Source organism: Crinia signifera, chromosome 2 (genome assembly GCF_055691185.1).
Source record: "Crinia signifera chromosome 2, ASM5569118v1, whole genome shotgun sequence".
Taxonomy (NCBI): Eukaryota; Metazoa; Chordata; class Amphibia; order Anura; family Myobatrachidae; genus Crinia; species Crinia signifera.
In genome coordinates, this window is record NC_139218.1 from 98,821,676 (window position 1) to 98,832,889 (window position 11,214).

At 44.0% G+C, this 11,214-nt stretch overlaps 1 protein-coding gene across 3 annotated transcripts in view; it reads left to right on the top strand.

Annotated features, from left to right (window-relative positions):
• SYTL5 (synaptotagmin like 5) overlaps positions 1-11,214 on the top strand; it is a 175,777-nt gene that overhangs the window by 63,068 nt on the left and 101,495 nt on the right. The gene's annotated exons all lie outside the window — the stretch shown is intronic.

The following is an 11,214-nucleotide window of genomic DNA, read 5'->3' on the forward strand; positions in this document are numbered from 1 at the left end:
CATCTGGTTTGTCTAGTTTCCCAGTACAGTGATCTGTGGACAGCTACGGGTGTCTTACAGTGGAAAAAATAATGAGCTTAGATGAAGCATGAAACAGTTTTTACCATTTTACAGTCATACAAATTGCTACTACATGAGGTAAGACATGCGATTAGAATTGAAATCATGTTCCTTAATGAGCTAGACATTTCTATTATTCAGTACATTGATTATACCAATGATTTTTTTGAATTTTGATAGTCGTAAGATCTGAAGCGTTCACAAAATGCTGTAGGTTGTCAGGATCTCCAGAATAAGAAAAGATAGATTTGTTGGTGAAATAACTTATAGCACCTGTGGGTCTGTATTACAGTATGTTTGGTTTCCTTCAATAATATTTGTATGGAGTGTTGCTTGTAACATTCAAGTTTGAGTTTATTTACAGTATTTTTAGAACCATAATCGCTGAGATTAGTTATGATATATATGCATCTATTTTATAGTGATTATAATAAACATCTAGTTAATTTAACAATATCGCTAAGGTGATATATTTTATTTGAAGAATTGGAAGATAAATATTTAAAAACATGAATTGATAAAAAAAAATCTGTTGTTTTTTTTATTGTTATAGCTATTGCTGGAATTTATTCATTTACTGTAATAGACAACGCCAAAATAATCTGTATGTTTTTTTTTTAAATAGAGAATTTACCGCATTAAATGAGGGGATCCCCTTTTTATTTGTTCTGAGATTAGGGAAATCTGGGCTTCAGATTTAGAAATTAAATTTTTATGTTCACCAGGAAATCACCAGCCAATAACATCATATGAAAGAAAACTCATGTGCATGAGACAGTGACAAATCTAATGGGGAAGCTGGCAGAACCTGTGACCCAGGTGCTGTATTTTGGGGGGTGCCAGTTGGGGTGCAAAGAGTTTTCATGGTTTACATATTGGGCACCTACATAAAACCATCTACAACCACAGGTAATGTCATGCAAGGGAGGGTGCTGTACAGCATTGGTGTACTTGTAAGTTAATGCAGGAACACCTGTTGTACACAGAGAACGTTAGGGAAGGACTATGTGGCGCATACTGGATCAGATTCAATTCGCCGAGATTAACTGTTACAATAAACTGTTAGTAATGTAAATATTACATGATCTGTTAATCAGGCACGCTCTCCATCTCGAAATGCATTTAGACAGCATTGTTCCCGTGTCGCACATAATTCTGCAGATCTCTACAGATAAAACAAAATAATGGGAAAATCACCCTAATCTTCCAAAAAAAAAAAAAAGTGCCAAATACGACAGCAGAACAATGTAGAAGGTTGTTAGTGGCCAAGAAAGATAGTATTGGAGGTATTTAAAGTGCAATATAGTTGTTATCCATCAAGTGTACTTCAGCAAATTGAAGTGTAATGTGCATATACAAGTATTTCACTGGAAAAAGGGGGGGGGGGGGGTCCACTACAGGGGCATGTGGGAGGCTTGGGGCATGAGGGGCTGAAAGGGGGGACTGATTTTCGGGAGCCTCCCAGACATTTCAGGAGGGTAGTCAAGTATGTTCCTCTTTCTAATTAATACAGCACCTCAACAAACATCATTAAACCCATTTTCATCATTTTAGAGGAAAATACAATATTGGCTAGATCTCATCATTTAAAAACCATTAGGTTCATTATTATTTATTTACTTTATTTTTGTCCTGTAATACTGTATATTGTATGTTTAAATCTTAAGGCAATGAAATGGGTTGTCTCTGAAATGTGTAATTTCTTTATCAATTTCCTGAGTTTTGTCAGTCCCCAGGGGTACTGCATGGTATTTTTGCCTTAAATGCTTATTTGCAGAGGACAAGCCCCACTTATTTCCTAAAGTGACAGGTAGCGCATACCCCCCACTACAACCCCCCAAAACAAGCCTTGTTTACATCGGTCCAACCAACCAGTGGGGACTCCCGGCTGCTGATTTAAATGGTTTTCACAGTATCTCTCCCACCTAAAGAAGTTAGAAAGATAGAAAAGATCCCCATGGGATCACGCATAAACAAAGTCATTGCCTTCGCGGACGACCTCCTACTTTATATAACAAACCCTGAATCCACCCTTCTCCCTATTCTACAAAAAATCAACCAATACGGTACAGTCTCTGGCTTTTCTATAAACCAAGATAAATCCCAAGGTTTATATCTAGGCCCGCATACTCGCCCCCACTGGGCGGGGAAAAGCCACATACGCTGGGCCTCGACCGCGATAAAATACCTAGGGATATACATCCCTAAACGCATCTCTGACCTTTATAGGCTCAATATCACCAAAACACTGAAACCTATCTTAACAGAACTAGACAACTGGAAACACTTAATGCTCTCATACCTGGGACATGCCCACTTATTAAAAATGATCACATTTCCCAAATTACTATATCCGCTTCAAATGTTACCAATTCTTCTAACGGCCTCCGATGAGAAACTCATCAACACCAAATTTTGCAAATTCATTTGGCATAATAAACGACCACGGATAAGCTATCTAAAACTATAACAACCAGTCTCCAATGGAGGAGTGAACCTCCCAAATCTATCACTTTATAATCAAGCCGGAATACTCCGATATATCCCAGACTGGATTCATGCCACTACCAACCATACAGACACTTATTATTATTATGGTACTCTTTACTTAGAAGGGCGCCCACGATTTTGATCGTGGGCATCGTTAGTAAAAAATCTCGGGCATCTCGGGCATTGAATGCACTAAAAAATCGGGTGCGATCAACCGACGAGATGCCCGAGATTTCCCATAGGGAACAATGTTAAATGTCTCAATTGACCCAATTTTCCTGTTCAATGCCTCAATTGACCCGATTTTTCCATAGGAAACAATGTTAAATGGGCCACAGAGGCCAAATAGGCACCCTGAAGTGTATAATGGCCACCCGAATTGTTAACGCCACCCCACGATCAACGTCAACCCGATGCGTGGCGAGCGCAGCGAGCCCGCGAGGGGCGGCGGTACGCGTCCTACGACCTTTTCATACCCCCACTATCCACGTCGGCGTGGAGTTGAGAATAGAAAGTGTGGCGAGCGCAGCGAGCCACCGAGCCCGAAGCGTGGCGAGCGCAGCGAGCCCCGCGAGGGTACGCGGACAGCTGTGAAGCCCGCGAGGGGACACGGATACCTGTGAAGGTATCCGCGTCCCCTCGCGGGGCGCGCTGCGCTCGCCACGCTTCGGGCTCGGTGGCTCGCTGCGCTCGCCACACTTTCTATTCTCAACTCCACGCCGACGTGGATAGTGGGGGTATGAAAAGGTCGTAGGACGCGTACCGCCGCCCCTCGCCACGCTTCGGGTTGACGTTGATCGTGGGGTGGTGTTAACAATTTGGGTGGCCATTATTCACCTCAGGGTGCCTATTTGGCCTCTGTGGCCCATTTAACATTGTTTCCTATGGAAAAATTGGGTCAATTGAGGCATTGAACAGGAAAATCGGGTCAATTGAGACATTTAACATTGTTCCCTATGGGAAATCTCGGGCATCTCGTCTGTCGCATCGCACTTGATTTTTTAGTGCATTCAATGCCCGAGATGGCCGAGATGGGCGCCCTTCTAAGTAAAGAGTACCATTATTATTATTATTATTATTATTATTTTATTTATAAGGCGCCACAAGTGTTTCGCAGCGCCGTACAAAGGAACAATACAGGGAGACAAAACTTATAACATTGAATAAATAACAAAAATACAGTACAAATAAAGAGCACCACAGTTCAATACACATTACAGCTTAAATGTAAGTAGTGAGGACCCAATCAACATACAACTAGAGGCTTGAGGCCAATGATGGAGATGAGTATGAAGATGGTCACTGAGTGTTGGAGTAAAGGAGAGCTGTGAGTGAAATGTGAAGAGAAGTGGGCTTTGACAACAGGAGGGAAGAGGGCCCTACTCGGAGGAGCTTACAATCTAGTAGGAAGGGGAGACAGACAGATTACAAGAGGTGCAAGCGAGGGGGTGGTGGTTAGATAGCAGGATGTAAACAGGCAAGGGGTCGGAGAACCAGCTGGTTTATGCAGTGGAAGGGTACGCTTTGATGAATAGGTGAGTTTTCAGTGCCCGTTTGAAGCTTTGCAAGGTCGGGGAGAGTCTAATGGAGCGAGGGAGTGCGTTCCACTGAAGGGGTGCAGCACGGGCAAAGTCCTGTATTCTAGCATGGGAAGCAGTGATCAGGGTGGAGGAGAGACGACAGTCGTCAGCTGACCGTAGAGGGCGGGAGGGTGTATGAATGGAGATGAGGTTAGAGATATATGGAGCAATGGAATTAGAGATGGCCCTGTATGTGAGTGTGAGGTGTTTGAAGAGGATTCTGTAGGGGAATGGAAGCCAGTGCAGATTTTGTTGAAGGGGAGTAGCAGAGTTAGAGCGGCGGGAGAGGAAGATAAGCCTGGCTGCAGCATTAAGGACAGATTGGAGAGGAGCTAGACACTGATGATGACCAATCATTTCTGCCTAACCAACTCCTACTTTCCTTTCTACACTGCCACAAACAGGAACTAACAGACCTTATTACACAAAAACCCCTACTGATGACAGCATGGATTGTCTGGCACCGCACACGACACAAATTAAATCTCAATAGCCACCACTCACTATTCCTTCCGCTCCTGAACAACCCCGACTTCCAGGATGGCTCGGCAACGCACCCGTTTATTTCATGGAGGACCAAGGGAATCCTACACGTTCGGGCCCTTGTCGATAACATGGCCACAGCTCCACTGACGGCACAGGCCTTGGCAGATAAATATGATCTCCCAGCCACACAGACATTGGCGGTCTACCAGGTCCAACACTACGCTAGCTCAGTACTCCGACACTTATCACCTACAGACCATATAAATGAGTTTGATAACCTGCTCTCCAAACCCACTTCTGGCAGAAAAGCTATTTCTACTTATTACCAGACCCTTCATGCACCTATCGATCACTCTACAAAACACACTAGCCTATCCACATGGCTACGAACATTCCCCCAACTCACACTAAAACATCTACTGCGCTCCTTCTTATACTCCTGGAAAACATTACCAGCTTCAATGTACAGAGAGATGTTTTACAATATCTACCACAATGGTTACCTCTCCCCACATCGACGACACTTTATGGGTATCTCAGACACAGACAGCATATTGTGAACTTGGGTTGGGATTGAGGAGGGGTGGGGGGGTCAAACTATATTTTTTGTATCTAAGTCCTTCTGAATTTCAATCTGTTTGGCTTTACACTAGTTAAGTTGAACTCTGCTTAAACCGAGGGGCTATGAATGCTGTTCTCCCCTTGTCTGCCTGTTCCCTGTAGACTAATGTCTAGCTCTAATCAGGGGCATTTCAAGAGAGGAAGAGACACATGTGCAGGCTTCTCTGGCCAGGCCCCCTCCTATGTGCTGTTAGCAGTAGGGTCTGAGTACTACAGCGCACATACCCTACTGCTCATGCGCAAATCTCTGGAAAAATGGCACGGCAGACAGGTTTCTGGTGGTTTTCATATCGCTGCTGCTACCTGCAGTATTGTGGAGTCTGAGCACTAGAGCAGTCAGACTCCACTGCGCATTGCAGATAACCGGAAAGTGCCCGCTATGACATTTTTCAGATGATTACGGTACCGCTGTTGCTGCTGCCGCTGGGCGCCAGAGTGTAAGTATTAGCAAAATAGGTGTACTGCAACCATTGTAGATACACCACTGGTTCTAATGTAAATCCTCCTGGCTATGTGGATTGTTTTCACTTTAAGAAGAATTAATTTTATTGTTTTTCATCCAAGTATATGTTACTATCGTAAAAGGCAATATTACTTTGTGTTGGTAAACCTGTTTTATTAGCTAGTATATGCTTAAATGATTCGGTATACTGTAGTTGCTCATTACTTTGTGATGTGTCCTTGGATTTTTATTTGTTAATTACAGTGAAATTACTATTATAAAGGTTTTGACCTATTATCTCGGCTAATGCTGTAATTATTACGGTATCGTTGTTGCTGTGCAGATGGCAGACTTTATATTTAGATGAACCACATTTATGACTGTGGAGCTGAGCATAAGCATTTTATCTGCTAATCACAGTCAGTTCATTCATATGCTCCAAGAGTCCAGCATGAGAACTTTTTTGTCATACTGTAGTTCGCACATTGAGGCAGAGAACTGGAGATAAAATTAACATAAAGTGGAAGGAGATAATGCACCAGCCAATCAACTGCCAACTGTCATGTTTCAAACACAGCTGATTGGCTGGTGTGTTATCTTCTTCCACTTTGGGGGGTATTGAATGTGAGGGTCATAGTGGTCGAGCTTGCTTGATCGCCGTGACCCAGTCCTGTTCTCGGTCAGCTCAACCGAGAACATGCAGGCGGGATTCAATGTCAATATATCTATCATTTTGTTTTAATATTTCGCTATCCAAATCCCTGGTACAGGGAAAGTGATTATAAGGCCTTACATAATTAATACAATCTAAAATTATTAAAATTGAATTGTAAACTCCAAGTTATTAATTTTAAGAAATTCATAAAAATGAATAAAAGTTATTATATATTGTACTTTTTAAGTCTTATGAGACTGCGTGGAGAAGGAGTGCATCCGATACAAAACTGATTTCTTTCTTTCTTTTTGGTGTATTAGGGATTCAATGTCCCGCCTGCAGCGGGATGAGAAGGGGGCGTGGCCGCGAGTTGCGGCCGGGAAGTGGCGAGCTGCAGCCGGCAGCTCGTCACTTCCCGGCTGTTCTCGGCAGAACGAGCCCGACAGCTTGTGATATCGGGCTTGTTCTGCTGAGATACCCTGCTCAATGCTTTCGGGGAAAACAGCATTGGGATGGGAGATGTCACGATGGGGGATGCTTGCCGGCGATTGAATATCTCCAGTTTATCTCTTCGCCAGGCTTAATACATCTGCCCCATTGGACCTTATTCAAATTCGTAGTCTGGGCGACTATTGATAGACTTCCCATTATCATGGCCTGTAGTATGAATGCACGAGGCCATCCTGCGATAAAGTCCTTCTAATTTTTTTAACTGCTGGCCATTTGCAGGGTAACTGACAAGAAGCCAGTCTTTGGATGGATTCGTAGGTCTGGTAAATTTTCGCAAACCGTGCTAAGCAATTTGCAGGCCTGCATGGGACGGGATTTCCCTCTGGTGGGGCAGCACATACCTGATCATTGGCCTTTGAAGATTTAGCAGCCATAAGATCAGGTCAAATTAGTGCCCATTGTTCATGTGCCCTAAGTGAACCCATTTTTCATGTGCCCTAAGTGAACCCATTGTTCATGTGCCCTAAGTGAACCCATTGTTCATGTGCCCTAAGTGAACCCATTGTTCATGTGCCCTAAGTGAACCCATTGTTCATGTGCCCTAAGTGAACCCATTGTTCATGTGCCCTACGGAAACCAATTAAATAAAACATTGACATCAGAAAAAAGAGAAACTAAACAGGACTGTACTGTATTTATTTATTGTTTTGTAAGCCCTCATACAAACCTATAACAATCCCTCCTGAGGACAGCTATGATTTGCGAACCTTGAAAGGTTGGGGTTTATTTACTAAGATGGGAGTTCTATTGAAGATGTAATGTTGTGTGGTTGCTATGGGCAACATCCCATCTTCATGGTCCGAATAGACTAGGGCTTATCTCTCATGTCTAAAAGGTGGGAGGTATGCACAATCCTTAATGTGGCATATCTCAAGTGCTTGGAAGGATCACTATAGGGCTGTGGGGCTTGGGACAAGGGATTGCCCTTCTCTAACATACAGTAGGCTGCATCATTTATTCATGTACATAAACATGTTAAAAATAACTGAACGGGACAGGATATAGATAGATTTGGCGAACAGGGCAGCATACACGCAGGGGTGCCAGTATCTGCATTCAGCTCTGATCATAAATGTAGAGAAGCATGGCGCTCGCTTTCTATTCCTGCAGTCACCCTACCTGACCATAGCCTCACTCAGGGAGTTCCTCATTACTGTGTTGGTGCTGCTTATTTGTATAAAGTTGCTGAGGACCGTGTGATGACTCTGATGGGCTTCTCTATTAATTTCCAGGTTGCAGCATCACTTGCAATGATTAGCAATTCCATGGTCTAAAATTTTTAATTGCAAAGCTTTTCCATACAAACATGAATTAGGCCCAGTCACATCACCATCCTTAGACCCCAGTCCCTCACCTTCCTTAGCCCCATCACCTCCCTTAGACCCTAGCCCCATGACTTTCCTCAGCCCCCAGCCCCTTCACATTTCTTAGCCCCATCACCTGCCATCGCTGCCTGCCTCAGCACAGATGGGAAGATGTGTGGTGATGTCACATGTTGCACCAACTGTAGACTGGGCCACTTAGACTAGGCCACATCTGAGAGGAGCCCAGCACTGGCCAGACCAAGCTACAAGGGAACTGCACTGTGGGTAAGGGTTCTGGCAGCTAGGTCCACTGGAACCGCCCTCTCTATACCCCTGAATTACTACTTAAGCTCTAATTTTTATAGCCTGATATACAAAGTATGATAGAGCTGGATAACTTTATAAAGAAAGCATACAAATGTGTCCACATGCATCTATTGCCCGTGTAATACAAGTCACGTTATACATAATGCTTGAGCTCTGTTATGTTTAAGAAAAGCTATGTTACACCCTTTTCTAGAAAAAGTGTAACGTTCCATTCCTTTTGTAGATACAGCCGCAGTGACACACTGAATATAGACATGCCACATATCATTTTAATCAGCAGAAGCAGCGTATGTGTCACTCAATTTTGCAAATAAGATGCTACGTAATGGAAAAAACATTGAAAAATAGAGACCTAGTGCTAGGGAAGCATGACAAGAAGTGCTTTTTTAACGTGAAATGGAGGCTAGACGTATTTCAACACATCAGTACTACGCCTCTTAGAAGTCATACATATAGCACCCCCCCCCCCCCCCCCCCCCCACGGTGGCTTCACTATTTCCCCGAAAGGAATGTGCAGCATGTACTCTTGTTATCTTGCAACTGCAAGTGTAAAACATGTAGTGCAGTTACATTTTTATATTTACATTCACTTAGGTGTAACCTGTTGCTCGCCCTTTTATGCTTTATTTCTATATACAGTAGTTGTATTTGTTTAAATATCACTGGTTCAGCCTCACAACCCATAACACATACTTTATTGTAATGTTGTCATATATAAAGTAATATATACTTAATCTCCGGTCTCAGAAATTCAGTGTTTGTACTAACACCCACACCTGCTAAACATACTTGACATTTTTCCATACACGGTGATGGTTTTTATGCTGCGTTATTGCTAGAAAGTTAGAACGTCACAAATATTTTCTTAGCATGCGCTGTTTGCATGAGGATCTTTATATTACTTTTTACCTTTTTTTTTTCATTGTGTAAGTTTCTTTCGACTTCAATGCATGTCGACAAACTGAAGGTCTACATGCATTGGGTCGACATGTATCAAGGTCAACACACCTGAATGTCGACATGGGCTTAGGTCGACAGGTTACTAGTCGACACATGCATTATAACAACATGGGCTGGGTTGACAATCAAAAGGTCGTCCATGTCAACACAGTCGGCATGGACACTAAAATAGTGCACCGCGTCCCTTTGCATGGCTCAATGGGCTCGGTATGCTTTGAGCACGGTGCCTTCCTATGCTTGGCACACTATTTTTATTCTCCCAATACTGTTGGCACATGTCGGCTAATAAAAAGTGAAAAACCCCATGACGACCTTTTGACTGTTGACCTACCCCATGTCGACCTAATGCATGCGTTGAGCTAAGCCCATGTCGATCTTTGGGTGTGTTGACCTTGATGCATTTCGACCTTCAGTGGTTGACCCAAAGCATGTTGACCTTCCCCTTGTCGACCTAATGCATGAATCGAGCTAAGCCCATGTCAATCTTTGGGTGTGTTGACCTTGATGCATGTCGACCTTCAGTGGTTGACCCAATGCATGTTGACCTTCCCCTTGTCGACCTAATGACCGTATACCATTTGTAGAAATAGTTCACATTTGTGCTATTCCCAATCACAATTGTAAATAAGGATTAATATGACAGAGATATTTCACCAGTGTTTAATATGGCAGGCACAGTGTCATACCTCTCATCTACTAAAGTTGCAGAATTGAACAACCATTTGCAATAGAAGGTGGATGGGTGATGTGTCAGCTGCTTCTGATGCGCTGGACCACACCCTCCATTTCTGCTGCGCTAAAATCTACTTCTAATGGCCCCGTGCAACTTTAGCAGCATTGACCAGAATATACCTCCAAACCTGCCCGATCCGTTCAGCAGGACAAAAATGCCACTGTGGGACTCTCCCACCTAAAAGTTGACAGTTGAGAGGTACAGTAGTAAGTATCCGTGTAGACGCATTTGGGGTTTATTTACTAAGGTGGGAGTTGTATTGAAGAGGTGATGTTGCTATATGTAAAACCCCCCTGGTATTTGGAATGGCAGAAATCTGACGGCATTATCACATTTGATATATTTCACACTTGGACCCTTATTCTTATTGAGTCGGATGGCTGTGTGTTCGGTCGGACGGCCGATGTATTGTGTTTGCGCATGTGCAGAGGCGTATCTGCGCATGTGCGAACGCCACACATGTCCGAATACGGCGTGAATTCCGTACAGAAAACAATCGGTCGGAACAATCTGAACAGGGGGTGGAGAGGGGCGTGAGGGTCTGTTTGAGCTCATTACCATATGCGTACGCCCCACGTTTCATGGGCGTTCCCATGAAACCGCTGGGCGTACGTATGGTAATTCAGCCGTGACGCACGTGTTGGGGGCAGGCAGCTGACATAGCCGGATGCCAGCTGCCCGCCCATATCCCTGCTTTCGCATGGAGAAATGTCTGAGCGGTCTGGAGCACTCGGAGGTGTCTCACCCACCCAGCGTCCCCCCCCCCCTCCCAGAGGACTCTGCTGGCCCCGGGAGAGATGCGTGAACGTCCCAAAAAAACAGGATGTTCCCACTATAAATGGGACAGTTGGAAGGTATGCACTGCAGACATGGGCTCTCTCTCTCTTCATAGCAACCCCCACATGCTGATCTTCTCTCCATAGTGCCAGAGATGGTGGAACACTGTTTCACCTGTCCACTGTCCCAGGACTGGCTTTCTCCCTGGGACACTAGCCTGTGTCCTCCATCTCATTTCAGCACACTCCTCATCTGACCTGTCTTTTCTT